Genomic DNA, 27,666 nt, shown 5'->3' with positions numbered 1-27,666 from the left:
CTTATTAAAGAAAAAAAGAAAAAAGAATTCTTAAGTACTATCTTTGTATTCATGTCCTTCTTATATAAATAAGACATTCAAGCATTTGACTATACCATATTAATATGGAGCATTTCATAAACAGACTTACTAAAGGATGCTACTGGTAGTGCCCTTTATAAAACATCAGAAAAAGAAAGAAACTGCAAAATTATAGACGTGACTTTTAGCCCTATCCTAAATTCAATTACAATAAAATATTTACTCCATCAAGAAAAAAGGGAGGAAGGCTGAAAAACAGTATTAAGGGGTATTCTGTTAGCTGTAAGATGGCAGTGATAGACATGTTATCCCCCTTTTCTGAACCATCTGCAACCCTGAGTCACAAGTAGTTGAGTGCCTACTAAGTACAAGGATATACCCAATGAACAACAAAAAAATTCCTGCCCTCAACTGAGCTAACATTCCGGTAAAGATGAACACGATAGGGGAGGGGTCTGCAAACAAATCCAACCACTACCTGTTTTTGTACATAAAGTTTTACTGAAATACAGCCACACCCATTTATTTGTGTATTGTCCATGGCTGCTATCTTGTAATGGCAGAGCTAAGTCATTACAACAGAGGCCATCTGGTTCACAAGACTAAAATATTTACTATGTGGCATTTATAGAAAAAACCTGCTGGCCTCTGAGATACATAAATGTTAAGTGAGCTAGCAGAGAAAGCAGACCAAATATCTATTCCTGAAGTGGGTGTGGGGTGTGGGGTCGGGGATGGATGGGGTGGCATAAAGAAACTGAAATGGTCAGGAATCAGAAGCAGATCTCAAGACCATGAAAGCCCAGACTGAAAAAGTCTACTGAGTGTTCAGTATGCTGAAATGGTGGAAATCAAAACAAAATAAAACCGAAAAGAAACAATCCATACCAATGCTCATCATTAGAAAATTTCAGTACACTAAGGAGAAAGAAAGAAGATCCCAAAAGTTTCAGGGTGGGGAACAACATGAGAAAACAAAGCTCCCACATTCCTAGAGAAAAATAATTGGCCAGTGGCCATGGTGCAAAAGTAGCCACCAGAACAGGTTTTAAACCTTTTTTTTTTTTAAATTAATTTATTTATTTATGGCTGTGTTGGGTCTTCGTTTCTGTGCGAGGGCTTTCTCTGGTTGCGGCGAGCGGGGGCCACTCTTCATCGCGGTGCGTGGGCCTCTCACTGTCGTGGCCTCTCTTGCTGCGGAGCACAGGCTCCAGACACGCAGGTTCAGTAGTTGTGGCTCACGGGCCCAGTTGCTCCGTGGCATGTGGGATCTTCCCAGACCAGGACTCGAACCCGTGTCCCCTGCACTGGCAGGCAGATTCTCAACCACTGCGCCACCAGGGAAGCCCTTAAACCTTCTTAATCAAGAAATGCCAGTTCTTTAGTCATAGTAACACAATACCAGGACTGGTTTAAACACACTTAACCAACCAATAACCATTTGCTTCAGTGAATATGTTTCTGCAAACCAACCTATTATTGATAGCCCCTTATTTCTGAAAGTCAGTCAGTTAAGAACGGACTCACTTTGGCATATTTCTTTGTGTTAGATCTCTTTATATGTTCTTTCCTTCCAGTCCATACTCTTAAAAGATAGCATTTGTTTTACCTATCTCTATATGCCATCTCTTTATTTCTCCTCAGGACGCCATGCCTAATACCAAGGATTTCTTTTCAAAAATTTCTCCTTCACTTCCACCTTTAAATACATGGATTATTTCCTGTGTTATCTCCATTCCTTAATGGGGGAGGGTGGGGAGGTTGGGTAACCAAATATAAAAACCACCAAAGAAGTCGGCTGCTGACTTTCCCACTTACTAGTTCCTACATTTGATTTCTAAACTTACTGAACCCATTATTTCCATAGACTTTTCTCCAGTTCTGGAACACTGTCTCCGTAACTTTTGTGAACTGCATGGTTCTTACCAGATATGATTTTAGGAAAAAGGATATGAAATAAAAGTTGAATCAACTTTCAGCTTTAAGAATATTCCACATGATAGTCTGCATTTAATTTGGGACAAATAAATCTTTCTTTGTAAACATGTAACTCAAGTCAGGTTATTTCTTTTAATGTAAAAAATCATTTAAAAATAGGATTACTTAGGTGATAATTCTATTCAGTTCCATGCACACATTAGCCAACCACATGGACCTACATTAATATTTGAAAAATATTTAAAAATAAACAGGATTCTCATGAAAGATGCCTTCAAATAAATTTTTGTTTCTGAACCCATCTAGAGGGAATATCGTAACTTTGGGGACAAGAATTTCCTAAACATCCCCAAAAGCAAACCAACTAACTTTAACACAAATAAAATTAGACTCATCTCCCTGCATCTTTTATCCTTTAGGTAGCTGGGCTGTGTCACTTTTTGATGTCTTCTTTGTCATTGTTTATCATTAACTTAAAAAAAAAAAAAAGAAAAAAAGACTCACTTCAGTGAACACGCAGCAAAATGCCAACCAATCAGCAATGGCCTCACTTGAGTGACACTGCTTTTACTGTTGACATTAACTCACTTCTGCCTTTGAAAGTCTGTGAATCTTTGGACTCTGAAATTCCCTAAAAACCGTATAAGACTAGCAGTCTGCTCTGCTCAGGGGAGGCAGTATCAGACCAGGATAGCTTTTCCTTAAGTAATCAATAATTTCAACTTTGTGTTTTTTGTTTAGATATTGAATGGTGTCTCTCATTCTTTGACAGTCAACCTAAGACCCTCATTTGGCATCATTCCAAATGACACCCTTAGACAAACAAGTGTACTGAATGGGCTGCCTGTGTCCAATTTGTTTGTTCTTTGATTTTCCTATCAGATGAGTCAATCTCAACAATGATGGGTGCTCCAATCAGTGCCTTGAGCTCACACTGCTAACTTTGTTACCCTAGGATTTGTACCAAGTAGGTTTTTGTATAAGGCAATTATAGGCCTTTTGGCTTTGGCTTGGAGTGTACTATTTGACAAATATTTTTGCCATTAGTTTATAATTCTTCAGCTACTTGCTTTGCTTCTGTTCATCTACGTGCTCAAAATTTTGTCTCACATGTTTTGTTTTGTCCTGTACTGTCTTGTTTCCATTCACTGAATAAGGGAGTGCTCCATGTGGAATGGATGGACGCATAGGCCTGATAGCCTCCAATGCAATTCAAACTGGCCCCAAGCACTAAAGGTTAAAGATGAGCAACATCAGCGACCAATTCAGGCAAAGTTGAGTGATGGGCCAAACTTCACCTCCGGTCACTTAAACTTTCACGACAGCATTACAAGGTCAATAACCATGGGGTTTATTATGTGGCATCTTCCTAACTTCTGCTTGATCAGGGAACCTGAGAATCTGTTTGTAAGGACACATTTGTTAAAAAAAATTTTAAACTCTTTCTGCCATCTTTCTGTGCTGATATAATGGTGCACACGCAAGTCCTAGCTGATGCTCTCAAGAGCATCAATAATGCTGAAAGGAGAGGCAAGTGCCAGGTTCTTATTAGGCCGTGCTCCCAAGTCATCATCCAGTTTCTGTGATAATGAAGCATGGTTACATTAGCGAATTTGAAATCAATGATCACAGGGCTGGGAAAGCTGTGGTGAACCTCAGAGGCAGGTCAAACAAGTGTGAAGTGATCAGTCCCTAGATTTGATGTGCAACTCAAAGATCTAGAAAAATGGCAGAAAAACCTGCTCCTGTCCTATCAGTTTGGTTTCACCAAGCTGACAACTTCAGATGGCATCATGGACCATGAAGAAGCAAGATAAAAACACAGGAGAGAAAATCCTGGGATTCTTTTTCTAGGGATGTAATACAAACATGCAAATAAAATGCCTCAATGGGGACTTCCCTGGTGGTCCAGTAGTTAAGAATCCGCCTTCCAATGCAGGGGATGCGGGTTCGATCCCTGGTTGGGGTACTAAGATCCCACATGCCCCGGGGAAACAGCCCACATGCTCTGGAGTCCACCCTCTGGAAGCCCATGCGCCACAACTAGAGAGAAGCCTGCGCAGGGCAACAAAGATCCCACGTGCCGCAACTAAGACACAGCCAAATAAATTTAAAAAAGAAAAAAAAAAAAAAGGCCCAATGGAAAAAAATTTTAAAGCACTCTTAAGTCATTTTTATCTAGGAATAATTTACATCCAGTAAAACAAGCAGATCTTAAGCATACAGTTAAATGAGTTTTGGCATATGCCAATACCCTCACAACCACAAACACAGGCCTCATTCAGATTTAAAACACTTCCAGGGACCTCCTGGAACCCCAGGATGTGGGTTACATCCCTGGTCGGGGAACTAAGATCCCACATGCCATGGGGCAACTCAGCCTGCGTGCCGCAACTACTGAACTGTGCGCCACAACTAGAGAGCCTGTGCTCCACAACGAAAGATCCCGTGTGCCGCAACTAAGACCCAACACAGCAAAATAAATAAAGATTTGAAAATGTATATTAAAAAAAGATTTAGGGGCTTCCCTCGTGGCGCAGTGGTGGAGAGTCCGCCTGCCGATGCAGGGGACACGGGTTTGTGCCCCGGTCCACGAAGATCCCACATGCCGCGGAGCGGCTGGGCCCGTGAGCCATGGCCGCTGAGCCTGTGCATCCGGAGCCTGTGCTCCGCAACAGGAGAGGCCACAGCGGTGAGAGGCCCGCGTACCGCAAAAAAAAATAAAAATAAAAAAATAAAAATAATAAAAATTAAAAAAAATAAAAAAAGAATTAAAACACTTCCGGGCTTCCTTGGTGGCGCGGTGGTTGCGCGTCCGCCTGCCGATGCAGGGGAACCGGGTTCGCGCCCCGGTCTGGGAGGGTCCCGCGTGCCGCGGAGCGGCTGGGCCCGTGGGCCATGGCCGCTGGGCCTGCGCGTCCGGAGCCTGTGCTCCGCGACAGGCCGCGGCGGGGGGAGGCCCCCATGCCACAAAAAAAAAAAAAAAAAAAAGAATTAAAACACTTCCATTACCCAGACAGTTCCCAATGTGCCTCTTCCCACTTAATTACCGCAACACCGTTTTCTTGACTCTAGTGATCTCTTTCTTATTTGCCAAGGCCATACCTTTTCTAGGAAAAACTTGTGTCTTTTATAAACTTCCAATATAATCTTGACTCTTGCACTTACACTGGTAAATTACAAAAATGGTGACTTTGACAACTGCAACATAACAACAGGACTTACGGCCAACTTTTAAAATGTCAAAATTAGTACTTTAAGAGGAATTATAAATATAGAAAAATTATGAGACAAAAATAACATTCAATAATCAACTTCTCTAATTGGTATTCTGAAGCCTCAAAATAAAATGACTAAGATTGTCTCTCTTTACTCCCCTGCTCAAACCTCTGGAAACCTACCCTCCCTGAATCATTGTCTCTTTATACTACCCACAATACCCTTCTATTCCATCTGCTCCTTACCCATACCTCTGAAATGAACTACTTTTCTTGGGGGTTTCTCAGAAAAGAAAAAATTATACTAAACAGCCTCTTTAAATTGCTGGAAGAGAAGTCAGAGCTATAGAAACTGAATTTAAAGACTGGTCTAGAATTTAGTGGGAGTTATGCTTGAAGATTTTTCTAAATCTCAGGTAGACTGACAGAAATTTGTTGCAGAATCCCAACTTACTTACTAATTACTTAATTTCATCATAGAGGAAAAAGGTTAAAAGCAGCAGGATAGTAAAGACCAGATTCAAACAGCCCAGCCTGTTAAAAAAAAAAAAAATTGGCCTTGAGAGAACAAGAACCTATTTAGGAAATATACTATTTCAGGCGTAGACTGGTCAACATTTAATATTGTAAACAAAATGAACACTACTTGATAGGAAACAAAATAAAAATTGACTTCAGGAAATTTTAAAGGGAGACATGTCCCTTCTTTCTGTAAATGGGCTCAGACCTGAATAGGAAACTGAAAATGGAAAATTAGAAAATCTACAATAGTTGAGCATTTTCAGAGATCCTCACGAAGTAAACAAGCTAGAAAGAAAAATTAAACCAAAAGGTCTTTGTTTTCTAAGAAATGGGGGCCTATGGGTGAGGAAACTTGTACATACTGACTATAAAAAGTAAACATTATGGGAACTGCATTTCTTAATGCGATGCCTGGGGTCCTACTTCCCAGTTGCTTCATTTACCCATAAATGAGTATTACTTGTTGCTAGAATGAGTAAGGTTCATCCATATTATTGCTTCTATCAGTAATTTGTTCCTTCTATCTCTTATTATTGATAAAAAGCAGATCTACTGTATGGATATAGATAACATTTTCTTTATCCATTCACCCGCTCATGGACATCTGGTTTGTTTCCAGCTTGTGGATATTATAAATAATGCTTATCAATGTTTTAATTTTAGTAACTCAACCAAGAATTTTTACTGCAGATCTCTAAGATCACAGGAAATTGAAAACATTTCAAATTTTGAAGTAGGAAATATGAAGGTCATCAATAGACTTTCAAATTTAAAAACATAGTGACAAACACATCTAACACCAATAAGCAGCTTTCTAACAAGGAACACTGATAAGTAACAACCACAAATGAACAGTCATTCTCTTTCATTAACTTTTTCGGCCAATATTTCCTTATATGGACAAACAACCAAAATATTTTTATTTAAATCCTAATAAATACCAATGCTACGGATATTATTTTCCTTAAAAAAAAAAAGTCTAGCAGTATGAAAGCCAAGATTTGAACTAATACCTGTTTTTCAAATCTGTGCCTTCTACTACACCAGCTTTGAAAAACTGTTTACATATTCTAAGCCTGGGATAAAAAGTGGATTTCATTATGAATGCCAACTCTGATTGACTGGAAATGACCATTACTTCTGTTTTTTGTTTTGTTTTGTTTTGTTTTGCGGTATGCGGGCCTCTCACTGTTGTGGCCTCTCCCGTTGCGGAGCACAGGCTCCGGACGCTCAGGCTCAGCGGCCATGGCTCACGGGCCCAGGTGCTCCGCGGCATGTGGGATCTTCCCGGACCGGGGCACGAACCCGTGTCCCCTACATAGGCAGGCGGACTCGCAACCACTGCGCCACCAAGGAAGCTCATTACTTCTGTTTTTAAAACTTCATGCACAATTTTAAGATAGGTAGAGTTATATCAGAATTTCAAAGGCATTTGTGATAACTGCTGTTTGAGACATTGAGAACAATTGTTCTCTTCCACTGAACTCCAAAAGAGGGACAATTTTGACAGCATAGCATAGTGGTTCACAGCACCTAAGTTTTAAATCCTCGTCTGTGTAACATTGGGCAAGTCATGAAACCTTTCAGAGCTTCACTTTTTTTACAGGAAAAATGGAGACAGTAATGCCTACATGGTAAGGTTGTGAGATGGATACACAAGAGCATAAACTCCACAAAAACAACAATTTTTGTCTGTTTTATAATATCCCTGAACCTCAAACAGTGACTGACATATAGTATGTGCTCAACTAATTAAAGAATGAAATGTAGTGATTTCCCTCAAGAGTACTTACACATAGTAATAATCAATAAAAGATAGCTTTTTAAAAAAAATTTATTTTATTTATTTAATTTTGGCTGCATTGGGTCTTTGTTGCTGTGCGTGGGCTTTCTCTAGTGGCGGTGTGCGGGCTTCTCATTGCGGTGGCTTCTCTTGTTGCAGAGCACGGGCTCTAGAGCACAGGCTTCAGTAGCTGTGGCGCAAGGGATTAGTTGCTCTGCAGCATGTGGGATCTTCCTGGACCAGGGCTCGAACCCGTGTCCCCTGCATTGGCAGGCGGATTCTTAACCACTGTGCCACCAGGGAAGTCCAAAAAAATAGCTTTAAAAATAATTATAACAGCAATGGTCTGGGCTACTACTCAATACAGTATAGCAGAACTGATGTTCCCTCAGTTGAGAATCACTGCTCTACCCTTTTACCTACTAGCTTAACAAAACATTAAGAATGCAGGAGGAGGGCTGCTATCCAGCTTTTGTCTAATTTAGAAAGTTTCTTCTAGTTAGGCAAAGAGATACAATGCATAGCCTAAAACTATTTTCCAATCATATGTAGGTTTCTATCCTTAATTTAGTCCTCCTGTCACTACAACCAGTTTGGAACATGTTAAAATCAACTGAACTATATTATAATTCTTTAGCTATACTTATTATTTAAGCATCATCTAAGAAGCACTTTTAGAATACATTTTAACATCTCTGAAACTGGAATGTACCTTATAGCAAACTCCCGTGTCAATACAAAAAGCTAATTATATATCAGTATTTTTTTTTTTTTTTTGTGGTATGCGGGCCTCCCTCTGTTGTGGCCTCTCCCGTTGCGGAGCACAGGCTCCGGACGCGCAGGCTCAGCGGCCATGGCTCACGGGCCCAGCCGCTCCGCGGCATGTGGGATCCTCCCAGACCGGGGCGCGAACCCGGTTCCCCTGCATCGGCAGGCGGACGCGCAACCACTGCGCCACCAGGGAAGCCCTATATATCAGTATTTTGAATCATTTTAAAATGTAGTTTAGGGAGAAAGACTGGGAAATAACTCTCCTGTAAGTCTTTGAAAAACATTACTATGCAAAAATCCTTTACTACTGGTGTTTTCTCTGACCCTTAATATTAATTACACGAGTCAATGAACTTTATTGTACTTCAAGTTATGCAGACTGTAATTCTGACGACCTGGGAAGAATTTCAGTATTACTACTTTAGGAGTAGTGAGAAAATCTTGAGCTTGTAATGTAAAATGAATTTTAATTCTCTTGAACTTTGTTTACATATATATATGGTGGTAGATTGTCTTTCTTCTTTTGCTTATGTTTTTTTCTGACAGTTTTATTACTAATAAACAGTAAATTTTTAAAATACTCAAACGAAAACTAAAACTGGAAGGTGAAAGAGGAGTTGCGGAGTTGTCTTGTAATTACTTCATTTTAATTGTAACTTAAAAATATTGGTAACTATTGGCAATTTAAAAAAGGGGGGGGATTGGATGAAGGCAGTCAAAAGGTATAAACTTCCAGTTATAAGTGCATATTAGGGATGTAATGTACATGATAAATATAATTAACACTGCTTATGTTATACAAAAGCTGCTAATAGAGTAATAAATCTTAGGGTTCTCATTACAAGGAAAACATTATTTTCTATTTCTTTAATTTTGTATCTATACGAGATGATTGATGTTCACTAACTTATTGTGGTAATCATTTCATGATGTATCTAAGTCAATTCATTATGCTGTACACCTTAAGTTTATACAGCGCTTGTACGTCAATTTTATCTCAATAAAACCACACAAAAAAAGTGGCCATTAGAAAATCAAAAATGCCAAATTTAGCCTGTCACTCAACTCACAATGAATTATAAAATATTGATGTTGGCAAAAAAATTATTTTTCAGATAAGTAACATGCTGATTGTGACGTATGTTTAAAGAAAACAGAAGCTTAAAGAAGAACCAATTAAAATTCTTTCAATTCTGTTTTTAAACCTTAATAACTAGTATGCCTCTTCTCAAAAAGGGCTAATTAAACATTACAAAATTAAACTTATTATTTTAAGTGCTTTATAGAAACTACTCTATACAATGTAAATATTGACATTTTAAACATTTTCCTCTCTTATGTCAAAGCTGTATTTGTCTTTTTTATTAATTATCATGCTAAAAAATCTAGAAAGAAAAGATAAATAGGGTAGCAAAGGATTTAAGTTCTAAGTACTTGGATTGTATTCTGAGAAGCCTGCTGATCTGTTGTGTCTTCTTGTACATCAGCAGGAAATAAGGATTAAGACACACACAAAAAGATACAAAGTATCTTAGAAATTATTAGAAGTATATTAGAAATTACTGACAGATGGTAACTAGACATCATGGTGATCATAACTTTCATAATGTATATAAACGTTGAATCACTTGAAACTAATATAACATTGTGAGTTATACTTCAGTAAAAAAAATTAACAGAGTTCTGACTATTATGTATTACTGCAGTGGACTGCCATTTAAAGAGATGGGAAGAACAATTAAAACTATTTTATAATCAACAGAAAAACTGACACTGAAAGAGACTTTAACAACCTTCAAGTTAAGGGCAACACCATCAAAAAGTGTTAGATGAAGATGTCAGCAATGGCAGATATCTCGGCTAAACATTTTGCCAAGAATTATGGTGCTATTGGTCAACTGTAAAATATTCTAGTTTGATTTCCACTGTAGGTGATGGGATTTGATTTTGTTGGTTTATATATGCTCTCTTTTATGGCGTTTCTTGTACATAATGGCATTTATCCAAAAAATCTGAATGCAGTTTGGAAGTTATCTGTAATGAATTATAAATTAACAATAACCTGTTTATATGTTAATCTGAAATTCCAGAATTATTTGAATCAAGCTTTAATCTATGAACTCACCAATTATATTAACTCATTAGTTAATGAGGGAATCTCAGATCCCCATTTTTTGGGGGGTGGCTAAACAGGCAAGAACATAGAATACATGCAAAATGAATTTATCAATAGTGCCATTTCTCATTTATACTTCATCAGCAAGAAAGTGCATATATACAAGTAGACATTTATCCAGTTATAAATATGAAGCATGATTCACACAGCTTCTCCAACAATCTAACATTCCAGATGAAGAAAATCAATTAAATTTGTAAAGAACTATCAAAACACGGAAAATTCCACTGTGGTTATAACTGGAAGCATTTTCTACACTAATTTTTCAAATGTATAAATATTTCTGCTACTTATATTTGAATAAAAAAATCTGGGGGGTAATTTTTGGTATTATATGTCATTTGCATTTAAAGATTCTTAATTTTAGTTACTTATATAGATCCCCTAAAATTTGTATGACTACAACCAACTCCGGAATCAATCGAAGTGATACATTAGAGACTTATCTTTGCTTTCACTGGTTCTTTTTATCAGTTTAAGCAAGTGTTTAATTCTAGTCTCAGAGAAAATCATAGCAAAGACATGTAATGACAAGAAAGTAAAACCCCTAGGGTTCCTTCTCAAGTCAAGTTTCAGTGGCTGCTTTGTCATTGCTTGAAATGAAAGTTGAGGAAAGAAGACACAATCATATTCTACATAAAGTTCAGTAAATTTATCTAAGATAATATTTCATCAATCAGAAATGATTGGCATTTTTACAAAAATACAAAACAATAATGGATGCTATAACGATTCTGAGCAGAAAATTCTGAAGACATTTATGAGTCAAAGAAAATAAAAATCAGTAAAGTTTTAGTCTAAATGTATTCACTATATAAAAGTACATATCAAAAAGCAAACAACTGATTCAATTATCTACCATTCTGTATTGCATATTTTTCATTAACAAGACCTAGGGCACACCCAAGTTCAGATATTACTGTCCCCAATTAAGAACTATAAGAGTAAATCTAAATATCATCGGGGGAATTTTAAAAAGCATTACAAAATGATAAACAGATGTACTAAAAAAACCTCTTGGCTATTTACTTCATGTTGACATTTACTGAAGACCTACTCTGAACCAAGAATTGTGCTAGAACCTGAGGATTAGAAAAGAAAATCTAAGACATGACACCTTCTAATCAAGATTACTGTATTATAGCATTCAATATTCAACATTCATTATGTGACTGCCTTCTGTATGTTAGGCTCTGTTCCAGGCAAAGGGAATAAAGCAGTGAATAAAAGACACTGCCCCAATAATTTACTGCCCCGGGGCGGGGGGGAACAAATAAAATCAATATAAAATATGTTAATCTGACAAGCACTATGGAGAAAAATATATAAAACAAGTTAAGGGAGATAGTGTGGGAATGGAGAGATTATATAGCTCAGTACCCAGTCATTTCAACAAATTGATATTAAATCCTATTTTTAACAAAACACTCTACCATTAGGCTTTGTTCTGTTCAGTATTTTTTTTTTTTTTTTTTGTGGTATGCGGGCCTCCCTCTGTTGTGGCCTCTCCCGTTGCGGAGCACAGGCTCCGGACGCGCAGGCTCAGCGGCCATGGCTCACGGGCCCAGCCGCTCTGCGGCATGTGGGATCCTCCCAGACCGGGGCGCGAACCCGGTTCCCCTGCATCGGCAGGCGGACGCGCAACCACTGCGCCACCAGGGAAGCCCCTGTTCAGTATTTTTAAATCAATATTTTTGGTGGGGTAATGTTCCAACTAATTTGTGGCTGAAGTTAAATTTGGATTTGGGAGAGTCATAGAGATTTGTCTAGGATCCACGAGAGAACTCATGGCTTCAATGCCCCTTCTTCCTTTGCTAATAGGGGTTATAAATGGGATTTCTGGAGGAATCTAAACATTAGCTGGTCTTATGAGGTACCGTTATTCAACATGTACAAAATGCCCCTCGGCGATTTCCTTTGCCAGCTCTGGACAGGAGGATATTCATGATTCCCCCCATTGTGTAGAAAGAATAACACATAGATCAGGATAGAACAGAATGCTCCTGACTCACAAATACTCAGGATGCAGTCCTTAGGAGGGTAGTGTCAAGGAAACATCTTTGAAGTATTCCTCGCACTATCTCAGCCCACAGTGATCGTTCCTCTTTCTGACAGGCTGCACCAAATACTTTAGGACTTAATTATACACTATCTTGTCTTCTAAGAGGAGGGAAAAAAAGCTGTAGAAAGCAACATTATCTTGTGATTTAAGAGGCTTGGCTCTATTTTAGAAGTTAAATAATTTGAGATAAATAACTTTATTCTCAATTTCCAGGTTCCTTTGTCTGTAAAATGAGGAAATAAGGGAAAGTGAAGTATTGAGCAGAGATGCCTTACTCAGCCAGGTAGGCATGTAAATGCCTCAAGCAGCAAGTTGTTAATATTAGGGAATGGTGTGGATTGCAGCCAAATAGAGTGAATGCTTATACAGCTAAAGTTTCAAATTCTAAAAACTGTGAATATTGTGAAAACCAACAAATCTATTTGAGTTATGGCGATTTGGACACCAGTTTTTTACTTCTGGACTGGATGAACTCTAAGGTCCCTTTCAATTCCAAAATGTATTGTTACATCAAGTTTTGAAGAATTATACACAGATATAATTTTTGAAGTATCCTAATGTTATATTCCCTCTTCTTAATTAATATTAAAAACGATACACAGTTGACCCTCGAACAACATGGGTTTGAACCATGTGGGATCCACGTATACATGAATTTTTAAAAACAAATACGTACTACACAATTGGAGGTGGTTGACTCCTTGGATGCTCAGGGCTGATTGTAAAGTTATACTTGAATTTTCGACTGCACGTGGATTGGTCCACCTAACCCTCGTGTTGTTCAAGGGTCAATTGTAAAATTCTATGTTTGTAATAAAATTTAATGATAAGGTAAATATTATTTTCCTAACTTCATAATGGAGATTTAATATTATACAGATATTTCAGAATGATCATCTTTCAAATATAATATAGATAAAACTAAATAAAAGACTGGAAACAATAAGGACAATCTCCCTATTCATAGGCTGTCGTATGGGAAAATCTGTCAACAACTACTGGGCATTCAACCAAGGCAAGATCCAAACGCCTTCTACATTTTCTTCTTCCTTCTGGCATGCTAGTCCAGGATGCTTTGTGCAGTTAAGGCTTCTTTCAAAGTAATTTAAGATTAGGGCATGGGCATGAGATTCTCCCTCAGGAAATATACTTCTCTTCAACTATCACCCCAAATGAAGAGATTGGTTGTATAGGTTATTATACATATTGATTATGGGGATTAAGATTGGGAAGTAAAATATAAAAAGAAGTAAAAAGTGGTTGTAAAGGAAAAGTCTATATACAAAATACGCAAAAAATGTGGAGTGGGGACCAAATGTCACCAGGCTGACCCATAAAACATTGAATAATAGATTCTAATTAAAGACTGCTTTAATTCTATCCAGGATAATATAATACACCATCAAACCAAAGGAATTAAGGAAACTTTGGTTACATTAATCCAGTAACAAAATTTGTATCCACAAGGTTACCTTGAAAATGCTTGACATCAAGATTATCTTGAAAAGCAAATACACTGATTCTTTTTTTTTAAATGATGGACCTATGTTTCAATAACACAAAGCAGTCCTGTATTTTAAGCAAAACAAATAATCAACTGATATTTTTAGAGACATTCCTTAACCAAGTGTGGCTAATTCATTATCAATAAATAAAGAAGCCATCTGGCTAAGTTTGAGGACCAAACTTAGTTTTTCCTTGTACCATAAAAGTAAAAATTACACTACCTTTGCAGTCCAGGGTGGTAAAACATGGATTCTAGAAATAAGAAGACCTAGAACTGGCCACCTATGCAATTTACAAGTGACCTGTCACTTATTTCTAGGCTTTTGTTTTTATATGTAAAATATGGACAATTATAATACCAATTTCACAGAGTTGATGGGCAGATTAAATAAGAACATATATTATCTATAAAAGCCTTAAGTGTTAGTCATTACCATCATCAATTAGATGCAGAGTGGCCATTATTTATTTATTTTGGTGTTCCCTATTTGGTCTAGAAATGTTTGTTGAATAGAAGAATGACTGTCTAAAGACTAATAATTCATTTCCAGCAAAGGAAAGAACTACTTAGATTTTTAAAAGACCACTAACAAGTTACTTTTTTAGGTAAATTGCCATTTAAGTTCATCAGTTATTGACAGATATCATGAATTCCAATGGAATTCTTGACATTAAAAAAAAGGGGGGACTTCCCTGGTGGCACAGTGGTTAAGAATCCGCCTGCTAATGCAGGGGACACGGGTTCAAGCCCTGGTCCAGGAAGATCCCACATGCCGCGGCGCAACTAAGCCCGTGCGCCACCACTGCTGAGCCAGCGCTCCAGAGCTCGCGAGCCACCACTACCAAAGCCCGTGCGCCTAGAGCCGGTGCTCCGCAACAAGAGAAGCCACCGCAATGAGAAGCCCGTGCTCTGCAACAAAGAGTAGCCCCCGCTAGCCACAACTAGAGGAAGCCTTAGTGCAGCAACGAAGACCCAATGCAGCCAAAAATAATAAAAATAAATAAATAAATAATAATAATATAAAAGAGAAGACAAAAAAAAAAAAAGAGGGGACTTCCCTGGAGTTCCAGTGGTTAAGACTCTGAACTTCCACTGCAGGGGGCATGAGTTTGATCCCTGGTTGGGGAACGAAGATCCCGCATGCCGTGCAGCGTGGCCAAAAACATAAAGAAAAAAAGAAAAGGAAAAGAGGGGAGGGGAGGAGAAGAAAGAATATATGAGATGCTTTGGGCATATATCTTTAAAAAAATTTCTTTTTAATATTAGTTTCTTATATTTGCCCTGTAGGAATTGTAATTTCAATAGAAAAGAAAATGCTCTGGGCTTCCTTGCTGGTGCAGTGGTTGGGAGTCTGCCTGCCAGTGTGGGGGGACACGGGTTCGAGCCCTGGTCCGGGAGGATCCCACATGCGGCGGAGCAGCTGATCTCGCGCGCCACAACTACTGAGCCTGCGTTCTGGAGCCCATGTGCCGCGGCTGCTGAAGCCTGGTGCCTAGAGCCCGTACTCCACAACAGTAGAGGCCACCGTGATGAGAGGCCTGCGCACCGCAATGAAAGAGTGGCCCCTGCTCACCGCAGCTAGGGAGAGCCCGTGCGCAGCAACGAAGACCCAAAGCAGCCAGGAGTTAAAAAAAAAAAAAAAAAAAAAAAAAATGCTCTACAGCCCGAATAGTATTAAAACCAACAACTTTTGGTTCCAGAGACACCTAATCTCAACCCCATAATCTGACTTATTCTTATTATTTTTAATCTGACTTATTCTTTAAATCAGTCTCATTAATAAATGTAAAAAATAGGTTATAATGGGAATCAATACTTAACAAGTGATCAGCGACATTTCATGGTTCCTTTCCATTAAAATTCTCCAAATAGCTACAGTCAAATTAAAATTCTCCCAAAACATTGGTAACTCTAGCAATTTTCCTATCCTCAAGTTGTTCAGCTATGACCCCCCTTTCATCCCCCCCCAGTTTGAAATTCTGGGCTAAGTAAAAACACTTAACTACTGGTTCCTGAAGTCAAGTGACACTACTTCTCCCACTGAACACTTTCTGGGGAGATGATACCTGATTTCTCCTTTCTGCCTCCAACTCCCAAAGTAGTATTTTAGCAGCTAAAGAGGATTACTGTGCTCTCTTCTCTCTCCTAAATAAAATTAACTGATTCAAATGTTAAACTGGACTAATCTTTTGGACACAATAACAGTGTTCAAAACTTCTGAGCAGATTAAAAAATTATTTTTTGGAGGAAAAATTAAGAGGTCCAAACATTACCTCACACTCTTTTAAAAATGTTTCCAATCTTACTAACTTAAATTCTGCCAAGAAAGGTCTTCTCTGTGAACTAGATTTCTAAATCTAGTCGAGCATAAAATTTGTAGACTGTCAAACTGTTTTACAGCATTTTCTCTATTCTGACCATATTTATAACACCACAGAGGAAAAAAATTCTTCCTTTGCCCTTTTCATGGACTAATGTTGCCAGTAAATGAAGCTTATTCTAACATATACTATGACATGCAATTTAAAGTCATGTTTCCAGTTTTATTACTGGACTTTTCACTGTAGTTACCTTTCAAAGTTCAGTACTTGATCACATCTCTGAGAGAATATATTAACTACAGTATAAAAATTTATCAGTAATCTGACAACTGCAGAAAAACCATATAAAGAAATCTTAATAGATTTCTCAGTCAACAATACATGAGCAAGGTAGTTAGTGACAGAAAACGGAGATCCCAAAAATGTTTCAAAATCAGGCAAGAAGAAATCACGGGGGCTCAAGATCACCATATTAGTTTCTATCAGATCCCTCCAAACAGGCTGAATTTGGAGGGATCTGACAGATTGCTCTCCCCTGCTCCCCAGCTCCTTGGACACGTCTTAAAAAGTAACCTGTCGGTTTTTTTCCTCTTGTCAGATCTGGCTGTAAATTCTATAGGCATACATAATAACTCAAAATCTGCTGTGTCTTCCGAACTGAATTTAGGTAACCCAAGTATGGACATTAACTTTATTATTTGCTATATATCTTAACTTTATTATTTGCTATATATCTTAGAATCTGATACACACACACACATACTCACACGGAGGCCTTAGTTAACTGTATTTTAAATTGAAAAAACAAACAAACAAGCAAACAAACGGTAAAATAGGAAAATGTAACAACAGTTAAGAGCACAGGGCTTCCCTGGTGGCGCAGTGGTTAAGAGTCCGCCTGTCAACGTAGGGGACACGGGTTCGAGCCCTGGTCTGGGAAGATCCCACATGCTGCGGAGCAACTAAGCCCGTCTGCCACAACTACTGAGCCCACGTGCCACAACTACTGAAGCCCGCGCGCCTAGAGCCCATGCTCTGCAACGAGAAGCCACCACAACGAGAAGCCTGCGCAGTGCAATGAAGAGTAGCCCCCACTCGCTGCAACTAGAGGAAGCCAGCACGCAGCAGCAAAGACCCAACGCAGCCAAAAGATAAATAAATTAATTTTTTTAAAAAAAAAGAGCATAGACCTTAGATCTCATTTCCTGGATTAGAATGCCAGTTCTAACACATATTAGCTAAGCGACCTTGGTCATGTTATTTTAACCTCTCTGTGCCTCATTTCCTCATCTGAAAATGGGAAAAAACAGTACTTCTTAAAATTAAAAAAATTTCAAATAAAATAAATTATTCCATGCAAAATGCTTATTAACACAATGAGTAACACAAAATAAGCAGTCAGTAAATGGTACTTGAAAATTTTTTTATCCTATCTAGCTGTCTACAGTGCTTAAAACTTGAAGCACCTAAGACTCCAAAAGCATACTATAGTATACTACAGAAAATTGTATACCCTGAGGAGTTGTCATTTGTCTCTCTTCTCCACCCCATTAGCAAGTCTGATCCATTCTACCCTGATGTCTCTGAAATCAATTCCATTCTCTCCACTCCATTACCTCATAAGAGCTCTCATTTCTCATGTGGAAAAAAAGGGGGATACAGGATGCAAATATGAAGGGAAAACGTTAATTTATTATACACTTGAATGTCCATAAACAGATTAGAGATGTTAGTTTTAACTGTGAAGACAAAGAGGTAGGGCATTCCAGAAATTTGAGAAAAAACAAATATGACAGCTATATTTCAGTGACTTTTACATCCCAGAAGATGATTTGTAAGTATGGAACCTTAAAATGTTTATAGTGTTTGTAGTGTGTTAGCTTGCAGTCAGGTCAATTTTATAGAACAAAATGCTATGGGTGCAGAGAAGAGAACTGTCTGCCTGTAAGGATATATCAGGCAAGGTTTCACTAAGTGGATATTTAAGCCAGACGAGTGGATATTTTAAGGGAATAGGGAGGTTCACTGAGAGATAAGGGCATTCCGGGAAAAAGGACTAGCATGAGAGAATTCATTACATCATGAGTGCATGGGGAAGGGGGTTAGGTACAAGAGGAAGGGGAGCCTTGACCTGCATTTTATAAGAAACTGAGAAACAAAGTTTGCAAGTTGGGAAATGATATGAACATATCTGTGTTTTAGAAAGAATACAGAAGCAGAGTATTAGTTTCCTGAACTGTGGGAATTCAGTAGTTTACTGCAGGTAAGAGGTGGTGACCTAAGTCAGGGTAGTGGCAGAAGGAAAAAAGAGAAAGGATATTTGAGAAATTTCTAAGTCAGAATCAAGAGAACATGGGGACAGACAACACTGGGTGAGGAAAGGAAGATGAGATGCAGCATGATCAAACAGATGGATAGTGACACCATTAAACCAGATAGGGAGCCTGAGAGGAACACACTTGGTTTAGTAGATATCTTTTATCTTTTGGAATAGGTCTCAAAGACAGTGGAGGAAAAACTGAGAATAGTATGGACACGGTAGTGGCATCTTTTATTCTTAAAGTGATTAGAAAGAAGATACTCAATGCCTGTGTTCAAAAGGCTTCAGGTATAGAATGGACACCGATTTGTTTAGGAAGATTATAAATGTACCATGTGTAATTTGTTTCACTCAATATTTCTGGTGTATGAATTTGAAATACACAATTTATTTAGACAATTACAAATCTCAATTTAAGGTTTTATAATTTTAGTTGTAAGCCTTTATCAAATGAACTTTGATGGAGTCCTTTGCCAGTTTATGAGAAAAAGAAATATGAACGAAAAAATTAGCACTGTACAAAACCAAAAATCTTTCTAGGCTTAATGAGCTTCTGAGTGTAAAATACTCAGTGACTAGCTTGTATTGTATGTACAATAAACCATAACATATAAAAATCACTTGCCTAGACTGTGTCTTTGGACTTGGTCCTTGGTCCTTTTTATCTTAAGCCTTCTGTAAACAGGGCAGTAGTAAGCACCTTACATCCTATTTCTGATTTCTCTAGGAATAAACAGATACTACGGCTATGGTGACACCATTGCCAGTGTTTTACTCAACATTCTTTTAAGGTCTAGTCTAAAAATAAAACGTATCTATTAAAAATCAACAAAACTACTACAAGCAAAGAAATGCAGATTTCCTCCTTCTCTTGTGAAAAGGACACTATTCTTTTTCGACTTTAATCTAAATGTTCCCATTTTCTTGTCTTCTCAAGACTTTTCATCACCCAAATCTGAACTTTACACTTCTATACAGGAATATAATGTTGGATACAGTTGCTTTAAAGGCTCAAGTAATTTTTCTACAACAACGTGGCCCACGATATAAGCTGGCAAGTCTCACAAGGTGGCAAAAAGAACCATAAAAAGCTAAAATAACAAAACTACTCTATTCACATTCTTAAAACAAGAAAAATAATGAAAGGATAACAACCAAGCACACCATCCCAGAAGAGCCTATTTTAGCCAACAGATTAATCAAATTAAGGACATCTGTTTGGTATAAGTATCAATATTTTTAATGGCTCCTTTCCATCAATACTACCAGGCACAGTGCATGTCTCAGAATAGTTTATGTCCCACAATGGCTCAACTGCTGACAAAATTTGTAAGGATTTTTAGTAGCCACTTTAAGTTATATACTTGCTATTAAAGAGATCTCAGCCACGGTGTTCTCTGATTTACATAACATGAACACATACAAAAGCTAACTGCAGCACAGGAATGACTAGGCACACACTACCCTAGATGTTTCCTTACAGACACCGTCTCTGTTAATCTGTGATCAAAGCTTAAACCGCTTTAAGAGGAAAATTTCAAGCTGCCTAGGACTTTGCTATATCTAATAAAGTACATTTAAATAAAGCATTAATCATCTGACAGATGATACAATTTTTAATTAAGAAATTCAGTAAAGCACCACCTTCTGATAAGGACACCATGATGTCATACACAAATATATTTCTAAATAATTAATCAAATGCCCTTTTGTATTTTCATTTGAATATTAAAGAACGTCTATCCAAAATAAATAATATTCAGAAACTTAAGAAATAAAAGCCCAAGTGTCCCAACACCCCTCTCCCACTAAGCCAACTGTCTAGTTACCAGGCATTTATTAAACTGTGCTAACACAGTGATAAGCAAAAAAGATAGCCACATCAAAGTGAAATCAGGGTGACCAACAGTCCTGATTTTAGCACTCAGTCTTACGTCCCAAGAAATCCTCAGTCCTGAGAAAAACAAGGTGGCTGGTTGCCTTTTGTGGAATACATATTGATAGGAATTTGCTTCCTCTCATGTTTCATAATTTTAAAGATGTGGAACTGTGAAGGCTTAGAAAACATCTTGCAGGGACTTCCCTGGTGGCGCAGCAGTTAAGACTCCACGCTCCCAGTGCGGGGGGGTGGGGGGGTGGGGGCCAGGGTTCAATCCCTGGCCAGGGAACTAGATCCCACATGCATGCTGCAACTAAGAGTTCGCATGCCACACCTACGGAACCCGCCTGCCACAACTAAGGAGCCGCCAAGCCTCAACTAAGGAGCCTGCGTGCCGCAACTAAGACCCAGCACAACCAAATAAATAAATAAATACAAACATCTTCCCAGCAATCAATTAAAAAAAAAAATCTTGCAAATGTACAAGCTTATTTTTTTTCACAACGTGATCATACTCTTCTCTGAAATAAAACATGGACATTAAAAACCAAACTGTGTACATCACTTAGTATAAGAGCGAAGTTTGAGTGTGTATGGTAACAAACAATATTTGTATAGCCTTTACAATTTACAATATATTTTGACATGACTTTTCTCATTTGGATAAAAATCCAAGGAATCTGTCATGAAGGAACACTGTCCCTTGCTTAAATTAGAAAAGTACAGCTTTCATAGAATTAGTATCTGAATATGCATTAAGTGCAAGTGATCACAAGGGTTACAAAGATGAACAAAACATACTTGTTCTCAAGAGGCTTACAATTTTGTAAGAAAGGTGAGACAAAAATCATGGAAAATATCATGAGAAAAACAAAAATACTATGGAAATTCAGAAAAAGGTCAGGAACAGATTTATGAAGAAGATGGCAAATGACTAAAAGTGACAGCATGAAAGAAAACATACCAGGGAAAAGAGAAGTGAGAGCAAAGGCACAGAAGGCGGCAAAATGTAGGAATATGATTAGACTACAATAGAAAGCATGGTCTAAGTGGACCTCAAGGTACAAAGGAACAGGAAAAATAAAAATAGCAAGAGAGTCTACAGTTAAGATAATGAAGATCTCTGAGTATTAGTCAAGAGATTTGACTCATTTTGTAATCAACAGTACTGGATATTTTGAAGAAAAACATACCAATATTGAGAAAAACTAAAGCTACTTTTTAAATAAAAGGAGTTCTAACAGAAATCTGGACAATACATCTAGAAAAGTTAAGCATTTTATTAAATATGATTAATATGTGGCCTTTTAAAATGCATGGATTTGAAAGAAAAACCTATAACAAAATAAACAAAATTAAGAGGTCAGAAACAATATGCTGCACAGAGGAAAGAAGGTGCAAGAGACTGGCAGAAGATAGTTAAGACAACTGGTAATTTCAGTTTTATCCCACAACGCCGTAAGAACACTAAAGTACAGATACTAGATACACACATCTTAAGCCCCTCCCCTTTTAATAACAGGATGTTAACTTTGATACCACAGCATCTGATTATCTAAAGCATACTGAGATTACTTTTAGTTAACACCACTACCACAGAACATGGCACTTAGGGTATTTGCCTAAGACCTCACTTGTACTGACAAATGAGGCAGATGTATGGGCCAGGCCATATTTTTCCTCAAAAAGCCGCTTTGGATATGCCTAAAGCATAAAAAATAATCAGTTAAGGCTTAAATATTTCATGACCAGAGATCTATGTATAATGTTAATTGCTGAATAACCAACACTTAACACAGTGCCTGGAATACAGAAGGCAATTATTTGTTAAATGAATCAAAACCAGTTTCTTGCCCTAGAGCAGGGGTTGGCTAATTCCAGCCCACGGACTAAACTTCACCATGTCTGTTTTTTGTAAATAATGTTTTGTTGGAACATAGCCATACAACTGCATACTGTCTATGGTTACTCCTACTAACACAGCAGAGTTGAGTGGTTGTGACAGAGAATACATGGTCCACAAAGCCTGAGATATTTATTAACCGGCCCTTTACAGAAAGTTTGCTGATATGCCCTGGAAGACATAAGGATAGATCCTGTCCATTAATTCACTGGTGGCAAATGGGTTTTAGCTCAAACAGCAACTCAAAATATTAATGGCTACCTGGAGTGCAGTGTTAATAATGACTCTGGACTTAAAGGGAAAGAGTACAGTTCTCAATTATCAATGTTTACTATGGTTTAGGGAAAGGAGAAACAGGATTGTAACTAAAAAACATTTGAAAATTTCTGCTGTAGAATATTTCACATAGCTAGCATGTTGTCTGATAGTTTTACAAAGATGAATTAGTTAGCTGCAAAATAATATGCAAAAACCTCAACAACAACAACAAAAACCTTGAAAGGAATCACTGAGGATGGTCCACCTGAATGCTTAAGACTGTCTATCAAAAACAATTTTGGTTCGGCATAGTTGATGTTGCTCTATTTTACAACATTCAACAGGCGCCTTATACACTTAGTCAACAGATTCAGCTGTCAAGGTCATTTGTGAGGATGATAAAACAGTTTTATTAGGGGAACCTAATGTAAGACCCCAACATATCCCAAAACTCCACCAAGTTTTACAGATAAAACTGAAAAGGGCATCTTGGGTAAAGCACATTTTTACATTTGGAGCTAAATCTGATCTATTAAATCTGCTCACTTTGATTTGAGAAGTAGTTAACATAATAAACAGCTTAACATTAAAGCATTCATGCCACTAAGGCTCTGCAAAGTTTCCTTTCAGATTTGTTTTAGAAAAATCCTTTGTGTCTTGGTCCTATGTCAAATACTTGCACGCTAGCTACCAAGGGAGGCTGAAAAACCTACCATTTTCATTTTCTATAAAGCGAGGTTATACACCAAGACTCATTTAGGTCTGTAGCTGTTCAGACACTGATCAGTCTCTCTAAAGATAAATGTAAACACACACATCTGTATGTCCATATAATAAGACATTTTTCATCAGATATTATGTTTCTGTTAGATGTAGCCTGGCCCATGTGGGCCACACCCTGGCATGATAGGAAGTTAAGGAGCCATGCATAGGGTATTTGAGGACGTGGCAAAACAAAGTCACTGATGGGAATGGTGGGAGGGGATGTCTCAAGGTCAGATCAAATTTAAATCTGAAGACCCAGAAGCCTGGGAGAAATTAAGTGACATTAAAGCAGTGGTTTCTCTGATTATCATAGGGAGTGTGTGTGTGTGTGTGTGTGTGTGTGTGTGTGTGTGTGTGTGTAAGTTTTAAAAAGCACCTCTGGAAGACTCTTAACACCTCCCTTCCTCCTTAAGAGCCTAAGACCTATATCCTAGCAAAGAAAGATCAGGGTCTATCAGAGCCCACATCATTAGTCTTCTTTCATTCCAAGTAAGTGTCCCCTAATTTAGCACAGAAAAGGAAGGTCTCTGTGTTCCTCAGGTCTCCAGAAATCAGTATTTTAAATAATCCTCAGTCATTTAAATAATCCACTCTTAACATCTTAGCTCCCACATGTCACAGAAAAAAAAGAGACAACACCACTGCAAAGGGCCAAGAAGGTTAACCAGATGTTTTATTATGTTCCTAGTGAAGCCACATTTTCTCCAAGTCTCCTGAATTTGTGATTCCAGAATTTAACACTTACACCGAAGGTGCTCAATAATGTTTGCTGAATAGGTTGCAGAATGAGATGATTACATCAACCAGAGATAGCCCCATTAATTTAGGGAAAATATGTGCTTTCATGCATTTTAAGAAATCAGAAGTGAGGCTCTTTACTACCAGCAGACAGATAAGTGGTGCTGGGAAAACTGGACAGCTACATGTAAAAGTATGAAATTAGAACACTCCCTAACTTGCCTCTCCTCCTGTGTGTTCATCTTTTCTCTCCAACTCGACTATAGCGTTCTTGAACGGAAATCAGTATTACCGAGTGACTGAATATACTTTTCACGAGTAAGAAAATCAACTTAGGATTTTTTAACTTTACAGTAATGCGAAAGCAATACGCATTCAGTAGAAACTACTTCGACTTTTGAATTTTGAGCTTTCCTCGGGCCCACCGTATGGGGAAAGACACTTCCTCCTGATGCTGGGTGGCAAAGCCCCAGCTCCCCACCAGCCACGCGACCACACCAGGAGACAGCGGATAGATGCAACCACCACGGACCCAGACAAGCACTCTGCTTGTCAGTACAGTAGTCAATAAATTACACGAGATGGTCAGCACTTTATTAAAAAATAGTCCTTGCATTAGATGATTTTGCCCAACTATAGGCTAACCTAGGTGTTCTGAGTGCACTGAATGTAGGTGAAGCTAAGCAGTGATGTTTGACACGTCAGGTGTATTAAATGCATTTTCAATTTATGATATTTTCAACTTACCATGGGTTTACTGGGACGTAACCCCATGGTAAGTTGAGGAAGATCTGTACAACAGAAGCAGCAGCCAAGGAACCAGTAGGAGAAATAATGGTTTTTATTTAAAGACAGTCACGGCATGGAAGCAACCTAAGTGTCCATCAACAGATGAATGGATAAAGAAGATGTGGCACATATATACAATGGAATATTACTCAGCCATAAAAAGAAATGAAACTGAGTTATTTGTAATGAGGTGGATAGACCTGGAGTCTGTCATACAGAGTGAAGTAAGTCAGAAGGAGAAAAACAAATACCGTATGCTAACACATATATATGGAATCTAAGAAAAAAAATGTCATGAAGAGATTAGTGGTAGGATGGGAATAAAACACAGACCTACTAGAGCATGGACTTGAGGACGTGGGGAGGGGGAAGGGTAAGCTGTGACGAAGTGAGAGAGTGGCAGGGACATATATGCACTACCAAATGTAAATTAGATAGCTAGTGGGAAGCTGCCGCATAGCACAGGGAGATCACCTCTGTGCTTTGTGACCACCGAGTGGGGTGGGAGGGAGGGAGACACAAGAGGGAAGAGATATGGGAACATATGTATATGTATAACTGATTCACTTTGTTGTAAAGGAGAAACTAACACACTATTGTAAAACAGTTATACTCCAATAAAGATGTTAAAAAAAAAAAAAAGGGTAAGGACTCCAGAACAAACCACACCCACTTTTATGACTGGAAGAATGCCACAAATATTTCTTTTAATATAGATACTCAGATTTTATAATACACCACCCTCCACAAGGATGGGGGAACGTGTTTTTTAAAAATATTTATTTATTTATTTATTTATTATTTTTCGTTGTGTTGGGTCTTCGTTTCTGTGTGAGGGCTTTCTCTAGTTGCGGCAGGTGGGGGCCACCCTTCATCGTGGTGTGCGGGCCGCTCACTGTTGCGGCCTCTCTTGTTGTTGAGCACAGGCTCCAGACGCGCAGGCTCAGTAGTTGTGGCTCACGGGTCTAGTTGCTCCACAGCATGTGGGATCTTCCCAGACCAGGGCTCGAACCCGTGTCCCCTGCATTGGCAGGCAGATTCTCAACCACTGCCACCAGGGAAGCCCCAGGGGAACATTTTTTAAACAATTTTACAGTCTATTTCAACACAAGGTTGAATTCAGAAATAAACAGAATTAGTCTTTCATGAGAGAAGGAACAAATGACTACAAAATTTTTTTTATTTCATTTTACTGTTACCTTCCTAAGATTAAGACAAAGCTTAATATGACTGCCCCCAAATGCATCTGAAACCATAATAAGAATGCCATAATTTCAGATTGTGGGTTTATAATCTGCATTACATTCTAAATGAAATTTCAAGACCAGGACATTTCTAATGGAAAATCCCCTAGTAAACGTGCCACAAGTTCAGAGGAGAAAAATTAAACAACTAACAAAAAACAGTTGAAGCACAGGTACTTCCCATAGTTTTCTCTAATAATTTTAACATCTTAATCTAAGCAGCAGTTTATGCTAGCTAATGCCCACACTGGCTTGTGCAGCTAGTTGTCTTATAAAGTTGTTTTAGACTAATGTAACAGTTCTTCCTTTTGTATCTAGCCTCTTCAGTTTATTCAAAGAGGCACTTAGTACCCAGTATAATAAAGACCACTTAGAAAAATAAAAGGCACACCACACTTTGTAAGCCATAAATAATGCTTACATTTGGCTTTTCCATACATTATTCCACTTACTTGCATAATTATTAGGTCAGTAAGCACTTTTATTTTTCATAAAGTAGCTTTTTTTTTTTTTTTTTTTTGTGGTATGCGGGCCTCCCCCTGTTGCGGCCTCTCCCGTTGTGGAGCACAGGCTCCGGACGCGCAGGTTCAGCGGCCACGGCTCACGGGCCCAGCCGCTCCGCGGCATGTGGGATCTTCCCGGACCGGGGCACGAACCCGTGTCCCCTGCATCGGCAGGCAGACTCCCAACCACTGCGCCACCAGGGAAGCCCCTAACATAAATTTTTTACACAGCAAAACTTCACCCAAGCACTGATGTGTGGCTATTTATAGTTTTTATTTATCCCATTAAGTGTAACTATTCATATTTCACTTTAGAAATATTAAGTGCTTGATTACTCTTACTAAAATGCAAAATAAATCTTTCCAAAAAGTTCTGAATTCCAAAATATCTGGCACCAAGGGTTATAGGTAAGGTATTACGGACCTGTAATCCATTTCACAAACATCTACTAGAGCAAAATACTCCCTTAAACACACTCTGCACTTTTCAACTTCTAAATTGTTGTCTACCCTGATTCACTGTTAGTCTAAAACTTACGTACCCTTTTAATATCATGTACAGATCCCACCTCATTTTTAATGTCTTCTTGGACTACAAAAGCCTAAAGGTTTTCACTTCTTCCTTTGATTCTATAAGCACTCATCTATATCACTCATTTGGATATTATTATTATTTTGAACTATTTACATTTCATGATGATTAAATTTTCATGTCTTTGCTAAGAACCTTTTGTGCATAACTACTCAATTTAATCATAACAAACAGCAACTGAGATCAACCAGCTCCAATTATAGGCAGTCAGATGAACGACTCCTCGAGAGACATGCCCTAAGTAACATGGGATTATAGTTGGAAATAAATGTAACACTTAAAAAAATTAGTGTAGGGCTTCCCTGGTGGCGCAGTGGTTGAGAGTCCGCCTGCCGATGCAGGGGATACGGGTTCGT

The 27,666-nt window shown here is 38.2% G+C and overlaps 1 protein-coding gene and 1 pseudogene across 4 annotated transcripts in view; one reads left to right on the top strand and one right to left on the bottom strand.

The window, feature by feature from the left end:
• RAP1B (RAP1B, member of RAS oncogene family) overlaps window positions 1-27,666 on the bottom strand; it is a 47,598-nt gene that overhangs the window by 9,371 nt on the left and 10,561 nt on the right. The window lies entirely within an intron of this gene.
• Window positions 13-4,491, top strand: LOC102980050 (40S ribosomal protein S15a-like; annotated as a pseudogene).

Source organism: Physeter macrocephalus, chromosome 6 (genome assembly GCF_002837175.3).
Source record: "Physeter macrocephalus isolate SW-GA chromosome 6, ASM283717v5, whole genome shotgun sequence".
NCBI classification, from domain to species: Eukaryota; Metazoa; Chordata; class Mammalia; order Artiodactyla; family Physeteridae; genus Physeter; species Physeter macrocephalus.
The sequence above is the reverse complement of the archived record's forward strand: the minus strand, read 5'-3'. Positions and strand labels throughout refer to the sequence as shown.